The sequence below is a fragment of the Dryobates pubescens genome, chromosome 4 (genome assembly GCF_014839835.1).
Source record: "Dryobates pubescens isolate bDryPub1 chromosome 4, bDryPub1.pri, whole genome shotgun sequence".
Lineage (NCBI taxonomy): Eukaryota > Metazoa > Chordata > Aves > Piciformes > Picidae > Dryobates > Dryobates pubescens.
In genome coordinates, this window is record NC_071615.1 from 26,476,276 (window position 1) to 26,490,544 (window position 14,269).

The following is a 14,269-nucleotide window of genomic DNA, read 5'->3' on the forward strand; positions in this document are numbered from 1 at the left end:
TTTCAACCTACAGATTTCCTCCTTTGTGGTAAAACCTTAAAAAAATTTTAAATGAACTCCATTACCTGTATTTTAAACCCAGTTACTTTTAGCCACTCAGTGTATAAAGCACAAGGGTCATTTCAGGACAATGTTAAACTAAAGGCACACAGCAAACACACTATGCCCAGATATCAGGAGTTCATTCCAGCCTGCTTTCCAATTTCATGCCACTAGATGCAAAATAGCAGTGCCTAAGAACTAACCCAGAACAGAGCTGTCAGGGTTTGGGGGTTATTTTGGACGCTGTTTTGTTGGGTTGGGTTTGGGCATAAAGTAATCAATGTGACCAGCAGACAGCCCCCTGCTCTCCCCCCAGCATCCCGTCCTGCCTGCTGGCATACACCACCCAACGGCTGCCACAGAAGGAGCGCAGTGCAGCAGCTGGAGCATGAGGACTGGCAGCAGCCAGCAGCTGGCCTGGTGCCTGCCTTCCCCTTCCCACCACAGCAGCAGGCACAGGAGACAGTTTTTGGCTCCCACTGAGGTGAGATGGGGTAAGGAAAAGGGGGAAAGAAAGGTGCTTTTTTTTGTTAACCAAAAGCAGTAAATGCTAGTAAGGGAAATGGGGCCATTGGCCAACATGGAAAGCAGGATATCCTCCAAACCCAGCGTGGATCCCTGTGGCTTCTGAGGCTGGAAACCATTGCCTAAACTAAGAAAGCTATCTTCCCATCTCAAGAAAGGGAACACAAAAGCCAGAATCACTCTCGCGGAAAAGCCTAACTTGTCTAGCTCCTCAAGTGTGCTTGACAATATTACCCACTGCCCTGTGCAGCAAAATGGCTTCACTGCTCAGGGGCACTGAGCTGAGGGCTCTCCAGCATCCAGGTGTCTCCCTGCCTTGTACTTCGGCTGAAAGCCTTGTACCACAGTGCCAAAACCCTGCTCCAGGTCCATCTGTTAAGAAAAACTTCCTCACTGGAAGAGTGATCGGGCACTGGAACAGGCTGCTCAGGGTGGAGTCACTGTCCCTGTAGGTGTTCAAAAACATGCAGCCATGGCACTCTGGGATGTGGTTTAGCGGGTATAGTGGTGTTGGGTTGACGGTTGGACTCAATGAGGTCCTTTGCAGCTGGAACAATTCTGATTCTATACCTTTCACTGACACAGAGATTCCCCCAAAATGGAGCAGATAAAGCATGGTTTCCTCTTTTTGTGTTTAGAATTGTGTCACTCAAGAAGTACTGGTCATCCCTATGCCAGTCACCCCTGGGCCCAGCCTGGAGCCAGGGAAGGAAAGCACAAGCTGAGCTGCTGAGAGCCTCTAAGGAGGCTGAGACACTGGAGCAGGGAGGCTGTTTCCAGCCAGGGCTGGGCAAGGCGAGCTGCCTGCAGGCTCGGGCTGCCGGTGCCATCTTCTGGACACATAGGCAAGCGTTATTCACCTTTTCCTTGGGATGAAAGCAACACTGGTAAGTGTGTCTTCATTTCACTCCTTAGCCTTGCTCTTTGTTTCCTTCACCGCTGTCTTTTGTATCCATAACGACATAGCACAACTCAGCAGGGAGAAGCCCCAGCATGGCAGCAGCACAACCCAACACACTGCACAGTGCACCTGTGGAGAAGTATGTGCTGCAAGCTTGGAAAAATGCTTCCTCCTTCTGGCATTTCCTCTTCTCCATGTACCTGTGTGAAACAGCCAAGCATGGCTATGGCACTTGTCCTAAGAGACATCCATGTGTTTTAGGTCAGAGAGAAAGAGCAGTGGCATGCAAGGACACCCTGGTGGCACCTGGTGACACTAGTGGCACCTTCTCAGGGGCTCATGAGTATTGACTTCAGCAAGGAGCAGCCCGTGGAGAGGGGTCTGTCTGGTCTTGCTGGCTAATTAGCTTTCATGCCATGTGTGAATGCAGACATCTTGAAGTCTTGCCATTTGTGTCAAGGAGAGTCGCTTTCTCAAAGGGATTTGTTCCCTTTAACATCCAAACCACAAGCTGTTGAGCGTGGTTACACCACAAGTATTACTGAGAGCAAGGCTAAAGTTAGAGAGGCCACCTCACCCTGAAAGAATCCCAAATTACATCTCCCCCAGACAACAGCTGCAATTCTACCTATGTCTTCCAGCTGCAGAGTGGGACCCCACCACTGACTTCTAAGCAGCTAACAGGATGCATGCACCCTATCCAGCCCCAAAATGAGCTCACAGAATCAAGTTGGGAACAACATCTAGTGCAGAGAACATGTCTCCACAGAATGGTTTAAAGAGCACAACAGGGAACAACAGACCAGGAAAAGCTGTGAGGTTGGGAAAAAAAAGTCTGAATTGGTAAAAAGCAAAGAGAAGCCAAAGAGAAGAGCTGTGGGGATGATGCAGGCAATAAAGGCAATGATGATGAAATGTGGTCCATGATGGAAACTTAAAACAGTCTAGGGATTACATGTAAGCTGCTGCACTTCTGTACTGCAAATGATACTTGGCTCCAGTTCATGAACTGGGGCACAGCAGTGAGATAGAGTCAGGCTGAAGGAACCATAGGGAAACTTAAAGCAATAAAACAACAGACTCATAGGCATGAAAAGGCCTTTAAAAGTCATCTAGTTCAAACCCCTGCACTCAGCAGGGACATTTGCTCAAAGCCCCATGCAATGTGAGCTGGAATGTTTCCAGGGATGGGACATCTACCACCTTTCTGGACAGCTTGGGCCACTGTTTCACCACCTGCATTGTAAAAAAACTGTTCCTTGATTCTAGTCTAAATCTCTGCCTTTCAGTCTAAGACTATCACCACTTGTCCTGTCACAACAGGCCATGCTAAAAAGGTTGTCCCCATCTTTCTTTTTGGCCTCTTTGAGTACTCAAAGGCCACAAGGTCCCCTCCCAGGGCTTTCTATTCTCCAGGCTGAACACCCCCAACTCTCTCAGCCTGTCCTTATAGGAGAGGTGCTCCAGCCCTTGCATCATTTTTGTATGAACCTGCTCCACAGGTCCTGCTCCTCTGGACTCACTGCAGCAGGTGCTGTTCTGAAGGCTCCGGAGCTGGAGGCAATGTATGCTTTCAGAGCAACGGTAGGGTAATGTATTTCTTTCAGAAACATAAGGTACTTGAAATACCTTTTCACTCTATTAATTTTAAATCTGTCACGCTCTCCTTTAACGTGCATATATCGTAATAACAAATACCAAGCACGCGATGATGGAAAGCTTTGATATTGTTGTGTCACTGTTACACACCCCAGGTTCAGATGCTGACCCATCTAGGTTGTCAGTTTGCATTCCACTCAAATTCAATTACTGTGCAGCTGGTCCAAATATATGTGCTGGTACTGTTTGTTTATGCAATGGTTTCACTGTATTTGTTTTAACATAGATTTATTAAAAAATAAGTATGCTATAAACTGGCTAAAATAAGAGGCTACCTTCCATGATGGTGTAATCAGAGTAACTGGCAACAGCAGTTTATGTCAGAGCACCTAATTCCTACTGCTGTTAAGTCTCAGTTCCCATAGGTTTCTGGGAAGGGCACAGACAACTCCTGTCTGAAGTAAGTTTCAGCAGGATTTAGGTCTAGGTCTCAGAGCCCTGCAGAAAGGGCTTTGTAGATGTGCTTCTCTCCAGCACTGGTACTTGACATTGTTGTATGCTTTATAACAAAGGGTGTCAGTGAAGTACTTTTACTCTATTTGGCTACTACACTGAGGAAATAGCAAGCTAGCTATTTATAACTGTTATGATTTCCAGTCTGCATTGATGTAAAAGATATCTTCAACGTGCAAGCAGCTGTTTAAAGCATTTTGACCAAAAAGCAGAACATTTGCATTAGTATTCCCGCTGGAACACTTGTCCTTTCATGTCCATGCATTAAGGGCCTGTTTAAAATCTGTCCATGTCCCTAATCTCTCTGGGGAGCTTTCCCTGAATATTCAATGCTAGTCCACGGTGTGTAACAAAAGAGGTGGGGGGGTGGGGGGGGCGGTGGGTGGAAAAGAGGCAGAGAAGATTGTTTATACATAAAGTTCTACAGCCTTTTCACGGAAAAGAACATACAGAGACATAAATGCACCTCTGCTACAGAGCCTGGCAGTTCCACAGCAAAGATCTGACAGCATGTGCAGTTTTTTTAAGTTAACTAACTTACAATAAGGGCAGAGGCATCTGAGCTCCAGATGCACTCATTCAGGCAGCCAGGGCCATAAATAAAATAGAAAAGAATGCTCTAACATGGGGTATTCAGAGACGTGTTGAAGGTCCAGCAGATGGGTTTTGCTGTCTTGGTTTTTACCTGTGTCACAAAGTAAATGTGTAAAGCTGCTTACTGGTTCCTTCAATTCAAAACGTTTGCATTTGCTCCCATATGCTTCCATAAAGGCAGGGCTATTGTAACTGATGAGCAAAATCCTGCCCTCCCAGGGAAGCTGATGGCAAAACTCCCACTGGCTCCAGTAGGCTATGAGTGTTGTTCAGCATAAAAGCAATTGGCTGATTTTGACTAACAGCATAACCAATCCTCTAATCAAATTTGTATTCTTTCATCTACAGACTTGCCATCCTAACACTGACCCTGGTGCTGCTGTCACCCTGTGGAAGAACAAAACCAGAGACACAGCTGCTGCTGCAACTGGGCTGGCTGCAGGCTTGACCCATGCTGACAAGCAGCTCTTTTCCATGGAAGGGTGAGAAATCTTCTCCTGAATTAGGACAACTTATCAAAACCTTTTTTGATACCATTAACTTTGTTTTGCTCAGTCTACGTGCTGTTCTAACACAGTTCTTGTGAAGCAGAAAACTGGAACCCTGCATGTCATATCAGACAGCAGAAATTTCTGATTTTCCAAGAAGTTTGCCGATTGAGAAATTATTTCTTTTTCCACCTTACCCAGGCACTGCGTCATCCTTATCATCCAGTCCAGCTTCCATAAACACCTGAGTATTCTTTTTGAAGCCAATCTGCTGTTTGGGCAGATGGCACAGAAATTTTGCAGTCCATTTCATCCCTGATGCCTACAGTTAATGTTAACTGTTAATAATGGGATACACACAGATGGATACAAACACACATGGATAAGAGAAGAAAATATTTCTGACATGTTCTGGTATGGGAATTAAATTGCTGAAGGTAGATTCCAAAGCTCAACGCATACTGGAAGTACATCTCCCAACCTGTGCATCTAGCTGGCATTAGGAAAAATTGTGCACTGTGAACAACTAACCAATGCTTCCTAGTTTGGTATATCTGGAAAATCGGTTCTTTTCTGTCTCTTTTAACTGTACCAAAATACATCTGCTCACCTGTACTACATAGTTTTAAAACAGAACCATCTGGCTGGCCATATTCCATGTGGTTCCTGTGGACAATCACTGTTTGCCACCCTTGGCTCAGATCTCCAGATCTCAGATCCTGCTGCCAGAAATACATTCAGCAGTTCAAACTGGGAGAGGCTGCATCTAGACCAGACATTAGGAAGAAATCCTTCCCCGTGAGAGTGGTGAGGCACTAGAAGAGGTTGTCCAGAGAGGTTGTGGAGACTAACCCTGGAATTGTTCAAAGCCACAAGGGATGAGGCCTTAAGCAAATTTGTGTAGTAGGAGCTGTCCCTGCCCATGGCACAGGGGCTGACGCTAGATGATCTTTAAGGTCCCTTCCAACCCAAACAATTCTATTATTCTATGAATTTAACAGTATGTTTGACTCAGTGATTTCATAACCAGGGAATGCTTTTTTCCCTCTCAATATTTTGGATTTAAAACTGACATTTCTAGCATTGAGCATGGGGAGATGGCAGGGAAAGAAACATCCAGCCTCCCAGAAACCAAAGCCTGCGTCAGGAGGAGAACAACAGGGAGAACTCCAGGTATAAGAGGTAGACAGGCAGAAAGGGAGTTGCTAACTAACGGATGTCTTACCCACGTATGGGTATATCCTTCCAGAGCCCACCCTAAGAAGCAACACTTGACATAAGCAGCTCCTGCAACCTGGGCTCCAGTTTTCTTTCTCAGTACCTTGGTTCAGTCCCTGCCCACAGTCTCCATCCCTGACTGCTCTGAGGAGCATCCCCATAATGCACCCCAGCTTTCAGTCAAGGCACTGGTTTGTCATATGGCTTAGGGAAAGGCAAGAAGGAAGAAGAGAATTACACATATTTGAGGATGGATGAGTCAGACTAGCTAGAGAATGTGCTTAAAGCAAGTTTGTTTCGTCAATGGCAGCACTATGTTGTTTTGCTTCTCTCCCTTTAGATGGGGTCATCGCAATTCTTTTCCTCCATTTAGTGGTGGCATAACTAAGTGGGCCACGAAGAAGCTGCCTCACCTATCATAAAAGCACAGTGTGCAGTAATCATAGGAGGCTACTGTTCAAGACAAAGCCATGAACTCCACTTTTAAGAATGTGCTGGGCTGTAATTCTGAAGAATGCATTTATTAGCAAACTCCTGTTTTCATAAGCCACAAATCAAGACACAGCTCCCTGCAGCGCTCGACCGACTTTATGAATCACGAGCCCTGCAGAGCATTGCCACGAGACTTCGCTCCAGAAAGAAAACTGTCTGTTCAACAGCAGAACACCCTCCTCTTTCCACAACTGCTGCTTAGCTCAAATCAGAATGAACCAGCTCTGGAATTACACGTGCACTTACTGTCCTCTCACTATCTACCAGATTCAGTACAAAAGCATTATGGTGAGTTTTTCACTCTGACAATTGCTTAATTAAGCCAAATTTTCAGTATCTGGCTACTTTGCAAAACTAGGCAGCTAAGTAAAAGAGGTCTAGAGCAGAAACAGTCATGTGATTACTATTTTTTTGGGGGGGTGGGGTGTATGTTCAGTGCTAGAGGGTTTCCCAGATATCCCTCATTTCAAAGCAGGAAAAAAACAACGGCCAGCTCTGTACCAAACCACAGGTCAATAGATTTCAATGGGCCAAGGTTAAACATTGGCCTCCAGCTAGCTGCACAGACATATCCCACAGGTATTAAACAGGAAGCTTTTAAAGCATAAAAATAGTCACAGTTGTGTGACTTACTCTTGTAAAAGGATTTTTATCGTGCACATGAAGACTAGAAGCTTTCCTGCTTTGAAATGTTTGTGTTTGACACTTCCTCTGTAGCACAGCCAGTCTGTGTTTTTCTCTCCTGAACAGGCTGTGGGCTGAGTTTTGTTGTGCTGTTTTGTCCTTTTGTTGTTTTTTTTTTCTTTCACAAATCAAGCTGTCTGCAGCATGGGAAGTAAATCTGTAACTGGGACACGTAAGGGCTCATTCTGAGCTTGCATTGCTGCCCCCACTAAAGTCACCCTTGGAAACAAGAGCACTTGAGAATATCTTAGCACAGAGTGAAAGGCTCTTTGCTACGGTTTATTTAGCTGAAAAGGAAAAACATAATTCAAGTGAAAACCTCCAGAGATTAGAGATGCTCAAAGGATGTGGTCTCTGCTGAGCTTCCTACTACTGGAGGCCACAACCTCTAAAGAGCATTGCATTTGAGTATCTGCTTTGGCAGGGACAACGCTTTTGGGCTTGGAGATAAACCTAGTTTTCTTGGCCTGATATGAAAGCTAAACAATAATATATGCACCTCTCCTACTACCACAACCACTCCCAAACCTAAGGGAGTCCAGCCCATTACCAAAGGGGTATGCTGAGTACGGCTCGTTGCTACATGAATTATTAGCCTGCTGTTAACTTCCTCCTCTGCTCCTTACTCACTGCTTTGTACCATGGCTGGTAGCTGCACTCTCCACATGTCCAGCCTTGGCCTTCCAGGACTTTCAAGCCTACAAGAAAGCTAGGAAAAGACTTTTTACAAGGGCTTGTGGTGATAGGATGAGAGGGAATTAAGTAGAGAATTTAAGGGAAGTAAGCTTGAGTAGAGTAGATTTAGACTAGACATTAGGAAGAAATTCTTTACAGTGAGAGTGGTGAGACACTGGAACACATTGTCAAGGGAGGTCATGGATGCCCCCTCCTTGGAAGTGTTCAAGGCCAGGCTGGGTAAGTCCTTGAGCAAGCTGGTCCAGAGCAAGGTGTCCCTGCCCATGGCAGGTGGGTTGGAAGTAGATGATCTTTAAGGTCCCTTCCAACCCAAACCCTTCTATGATTCTATGATCCATCTTATCTATCCCCAGATGCCACATCTAGCCACCACTTCCCAGGTGGCTCAGTTTACCCAACCTCAATCTCCTGCTGGGCCCTGGAGCCTGTCTCAACCATCAGATGCACCACACTCAACCAGCCTAGCTATGTCATTAAGCAGTGCAGCTGCACAGCCACCAACCTGCCAGCACACATGTGGCAGACCACTTCTTGGCAGCGATTAATCATACATTGCATAAGAAACAGTCCCTTAACACAGGCTAGGCTTTCCACTCCCCAGCCATGGCAAGGACATAAAAGCTTTTGGCCATGCAGAAAAGTGAACAAAATGAGTGGTAATTAACTCTCATGACTACAAAGGCTAACAACTTTGGCACTGGCAAAGGGGATCAGAAGCAGCCGAGCTGAGAAAGAACTGTAGCAGAACAAGTATTTGCCTGGGAGCAAACACTGCCAGAGTGGTTATTTTAGAATGAATAGTCATGTTAGTTAACTAGAGCTAACTACTGAACAAATCACTCACGTTACAGCATACCCAAGTGCACTAGATGCAGCCTTTGATCTGCTGACTGACAGACCTACTGCAGTGGTCTTTCTTTCTTTCGTTTGGTGTGTTGTTTTGGGGTTTCTTTTTTGAGAACCTGGAAAATACCCCACCCTAATTTATCCTTCATAGCCGGTTCTGGGGTTTGGTGTCATCTTTTCACTGCTTAAGAGGAACACAACTTGTATGAAACAGGAACCCAAAATGGACTTACTCATTGCAGCATGAGGTACTTGTTCAGCGTCGGCATGTGGTTTGCAAAGAAAAACATAAAAAAATAACCAAATGAAGTGTTTTTCCTGTAAATGGACATGTGACTGTTAACTCCTTCCTTGTAGCTCTGTCAGAACAGGCAAGCTTTGCTGCATCACCATGCCCTTCATTTCTGACCTTATACCATAACTTCGCAGCCTTTCAGCATCAACATTTAGAACTACAAGGAGGATGAAGGGACTGGAACATCTGCCTGATGAGGAAAGGCTGACAGACCTGGGGCTGTTTAGGCTGGAAAAGGGAAGATTGAGAGGGGATCCTATTAATGTTTATAAAGATCTTTTCAATGGTGTCCTGTGATAGGACAAGGGGCAGTGGATACAAACTGGAACACAGGAAGGTCCAACTCAACATGAGGAATAACATCCCAGGCAACCTGTGACAGAATGAGAGAACACAGCCTCAAGGTGCACCAGGGGAGGTATAGGCTGAATGTTAGGAAGAAATTCTTCACAGAAAGAGTGATTGGCTGTTGGAATGGGCTGCCCAGGGAGGTGGTGGAGTCACCATCACTGGAAGTGTTTAAAAAGAGGCTGGATGAGGCACTTAGTGCCATGGTTTAGTTGATTAGATGGTGTTGGGTGATAGGTTGGATTTGATGATCTTGAAGGTCTTTTCCAACCTGATTAATTCTGTATTTTAGCTGTGAGGGCAACAGAGCCCTGGAGCAAGCTGCCCAGAGCGGTTGTGGAGTTTCCTTCTCTGGAGACTTTCAAGACTTGTCTGGATGTGTTCCTGTGTGACCTGGCCTAGGTGATCCTGCTTTGGCTGGGGGTTTGGACTGGATGATCTCTAGAAGTCCATTTCAACCTCTACTATTCTATGATTGTATGATCTGGCTTGCTCTTCAGCAGCATACTATGCAGCCTGCCACACCCCATGTGCCACTTACTTAAAATACCAGTGTGGACAACAAAATGACTCTCATGGTATTCAAGAAGCAGGGAAAGAGAGCTGGGGGGTTTGGGAGTGTTTTTTAAGGCAGACAAAATTCACCCTGAAAATTGCTAAGTTAAATGTGTTCTGACTGTCACTATACAAGTAAACACATCTCATCTGGAAGCACACATGAAGTGGTGAGTATAAGTTTCTTTTTCACATTAACTGCTTTACACTGGTCAAAAACTTATGGGATTTGACAGAGATTAAAGACTCACTTGTCAGCTGCTATGTCCTTTAATAAGCTTCTTAACATCTATACTGACAGAAGCAGCGTGTCCCCAATTTAGCAAAGCAGGCTCTCCAGTCCAGGTTTCACTGCAGCTCTGGAGGCCTGGAAAAATGTTAAATGCAGTTAGTCTTCTGCCTCTTTTAGAGAAATAATCTACTAAATAGATTTTCCTCAGAGCCAACTTTTGTGGAATGGGCAACAAAACTATTAATTTCCAGGAGCTGTACAAAGTGTGTGCATGGCTCTTTGTCCTATGTTGAGGAAAAATTTATGTGTGAAAAAAATCAAATTGTGTTCTGCTGTGTCCTGTCCTCATACTTCCTGCCTCAGCTCATGTCCACAGCAAGCTTCTTCCTGAAGGCCTATTCAGCTTGGTAAGGATAGCCTTGCCTGTAAAGCACTTGACAGCAGTCAAGGTTTCTCTGCAACAAGCAATGCAGCTGCTGACTATCTAACCCAAGCCATCTTAAGCCCTGGTTTGCACTCTCACCTGTACATGGAGATGAAAAAATTCTTTCCCCTTTCCAGCTAAAGATTTTTCTGCTTTTTAAACAGCACTGTCCTTAGAACAGAGAGTTGACCATGTACTTATCCAGAACCAAGCACAAATTACCTATTGCTTTAATTCTTTGGGATCTCCCCTGAGATCACAGAACGTTAGAAGTTGGAAGGGACTCCAGAGATCATTGAGTCCAACCCTGCTGCCAAAGCAGGATCATCTAGGGCAGGCCACACAAGAATGCATCTAGGCAGGTTTTGAAAGTCTCCAGAGAAGGAGATTCCACAACTTCTCTGGGCAGCCTACTCCAGGGCTCCCTAACCCTAAAGAAGTGTCTCCTTATGCTAAGGCAGAATCTCCTGTGTTCTAGCTTGTATCGGTTGTTCCTTGTCCTATCACTGGGCATCACTGAAGAGAGACCTTCATCTTGACACTCACCCCTCAGATGTTTATAGACATTAATAAGATCCCCTCTCAGCCTTCTCTTCTTCAGGTTAAACAGCCTCCGGTCTCTCAGTATTTCTCCATAGGAGAGATGTTCAAGTCCCACAATCATCCTTGTAGTTCTCCATTGGAGTCTCTCCAGTAGATCCCTGCCACTCTTAAAATGGAGAGCCCACAGGTGGACACAGTAGTCCAGGTGTGGTCTCAAGAAGGGCAAAGTAGAGGGTGAGAACCTCCCTAGACCTGCTGGACACACTTTTCTTAATGCACCCCTGTATGCCATTGGCCCTCTTGGCCACAAGGGCACATTGCTGTCCCATGGATAACTTGCTGTCCACTAGGACTCTGAGGTCTTTCTCCACAGAGCTGCTTTCCAGCAGTATCACCCCTAGTCTGTACTGGTGCCTGGTGTTATTCCTCCCCATATGGATTCTGCACTTGTCCTTACTGAACTTCATGAAGTTTGCCTTCACCAAGGCCCCCAGCCTGTGCAGATCTCATTGCATGGCAGCACAGCCTTCCAGTATGTCAGCCACCCTTCCCTGTTTCATATCACCAGCAGACTTGCTGAGGGTGCACTCAATCCTCTCATCCTGGTCACCGATGAAGATACTGAACAAACCTGGGCCCAGAACCGATCTCCAGGGAACACCACTACAGGCCTCCAACTTGACTCTCTGCCACAGACTGCAACTCTCTGAACTCTCTTGTTGAGCCAGTTACCAACCCACCTCACGATGCAGTCATCTAACCCACTGTTCTTGAGTTTACCCATGAGGATGTTATGGGAGATAGTATCAGCTTTTGTGTAACAGCATTTTAAAAGTTCCATCAGACCGTAAAGCAAACCAGACAGGTCCTCACTTTGGGACCTTAGGTTTATTTGGTTTCCATCCTTCTGTCTTTCTAGGCTGTGTGTGATTACAGGCAAGTTTCTTGCTGGTCTCGTGTTTTGTGCCATCTTATGCTGCTGGAGCCATGCAAGTAAGGAGCTGTAACAGCAATACTATCTGCTCTGCTTTAGTGGAACACAGCTATTTTTACTGGATTATTTTTCTGGCACAGCCCTTAAAGCACCAAATGATTTGACACCTGCAATTTTATACTTGGAATAACACAAGGTATTCATACTTCTTTTGTAATACAAGATAAAAGCAAATGCTACATAGGTTTTCATTCCAGTTCTGCTCTCTGGCATCTATTTGCCTAAGGAAAAAACAAGTACTGTTACATTACAGAATATGTGGAAAAGTAAAAGCTATGGAAAAGAAATCATTAAATAGCTAACTTATTCCCCTGCTAGCACCTAGGCTGCTCCCTACAGCATGTTTCAGACTGCTTCATCCAGTCTGGTTTTACAAGTTTCACCTTACTTCCATTTATATCTTTAACACAGCACAGAGTCCAATGCGGTTTGGTGCTGCTTGTTTTCCTTGTCTTTGGACTAGAAGGCTCTGTACTAGACCAGCTGTTCATATAGAGCCAGCTCCAAAACTATGGGGAAAAAAATCTGGACTCCTTCCACTGACTTCAACAGGCTTTGGATCAGACTTATGAAAAGACAGTGAATATGTTTCATGTAAGACTAAGCAGGTTACAGTCAGCAAAGTACAAAGAGGATTAGCTGTGTACAATCCACAGGCACATTATTCCCAGGGTTTGGTAACAACCAGCCAAGGCGCTTTCACAGAGAGAAAGGGCCAGAGCTTTTTTGGCTGCTCTGCCCTTTAGCTAAGGCCACCATGCCACAATGGTATCCCACGGTGCACTGAGTATGGACAGCAGGTCGAGGTTCTCCTCCCCCTCTACTCTGCCCTGCTGAGATCACATCTGTAATATTGTGTCTAGTTCTGGGCTCTCCAGGTCAAGAGGGACAGGGACATACTGAAGAGTGTCCAATGGAGGGTTCTGAGGATGATTAGGGGGCTGAAACATTTGTCTAATGAGGAAAAGCTGAGAGACTTGATGCTGTTTAGCCTCAAGAAGACTGAGGAGATCTTATTAATGTTCATAAATACCTGAAGGGTGGGTGTCAAGAAGGTGCCAGTCTCTTCCTGTGCTAGGGCAGGGGGCAATAGATCCAAAATGGAACACAGGAAGTTCCACCTCAACATGATGAAAAACTCCTTTGCTGTGAGGGTGACAAAGCTGTGGAACATGCTGCTGAGGTGTTGTGGAGACTTTTAAGACCCATCCAGATGCTTTCCTGTGTGACCTGCCTTAGGAGAACCTACTTTGGCAGCAGGGTTGGATTCTATGATGTTCAGAGGTCAGCTTCTAGGCCAGGAATTAATTTGATCTGGAAACTGCCCAGTTAGTTTCATTACAATTGGGATTTCCTTCAACTGGATGTGTAGACTTTTTTGTACAAAAATGCAAAAATAGTAAGCTTTCTGATTTTCAGCTGAAGTTTAGGGCTTTAGACTAGAGACCCTATGGAATGAGCATCAGGACAAACAAAACGGGTTTTGTTTCTTTCCTCTGTTAGGGAGGGATGGACACTGAGAACCTAAACTGGGTCATACTTGGTTTAAAACACATATACTTAGACCTTCACTTTCTGTCACCAAAACAGACAGGCAGCTCCAAACCCACTAATTTGTACATCTTTTACAGAGCCCTGATACTTAACACGCCCCCACTATGCATGCTTTGATTGCAAGGCCTCTGAAAGCTAGAAGGCCTTTTACCAGGAATGATTTTATCAGCGGGGGATTCATTCTGAACAATGCAATCAAACGGAGATGGTGCACAGTTCAGCTTCCCACCCTTTCAAAGTTCACAGCAAACCCTCTCACAGTTAGTGATGTTCTCAGCCGCTGAGAATGCTTTCATCAACCAGACTTCTTTTCCCCCCCCTGCTCCCTCTGTTCCCTAAGGACAGGGGACTTCATGGCACTGCTTTGTTGTAGGATGTGTACAGTTATAACCTACGCTAAAAGTATGCCATTAATGAACCAACACTGGGTGTGTGTGTCAGGCAGATGAGAATGTTCTTTTGATCTTCTGTGCTCCACCAGCTGTGGCAGACGCATGTCTAAATTGCTTTATTAACGTGCTGAAGTCTTCCATCATTTCCCAAACAATACAGAAGGAATAATCAGAATTTCATTGTGTTTAGTTTTTTTGCTCTTCTAGTAGCTGGATGCTATGAAGCAGGGAAAATAAAGTGGGTTTTTTGGTCTCTATTTATTAATCTTCAAGGGGGATGGAAGAAATATATAGCGTGATTGACACTCTCTGAGGCAGCCAACAGAAGTCTCTC

The 14,269-nt window shown here is 45.2% G+C and overlaps 1 protein-coding gene across 1 annotated transcript in view; it reads right to left on the bottom strand.

The window, feature by feature from the left end:
- LOC104298258 (cytochrome c oxidase assembly factor 1 homolog) overlaps nucleotides 1-14,269 on the bottom strand; it is a 56,401-nt gene that overhangs the window by 33,538 nt on the left and 8,594 nt on the right. The window contains exon 3 of the mRNA XM_054161374.1: nucleotides 10,048-10,163. The gene's annotated coding sequence lies outside the window, so the exon portion shown is untranslated. The remainder of the gene's footprint in view (nucleotides 1-10,047; nucleotides 10,164-14,269) is intronic.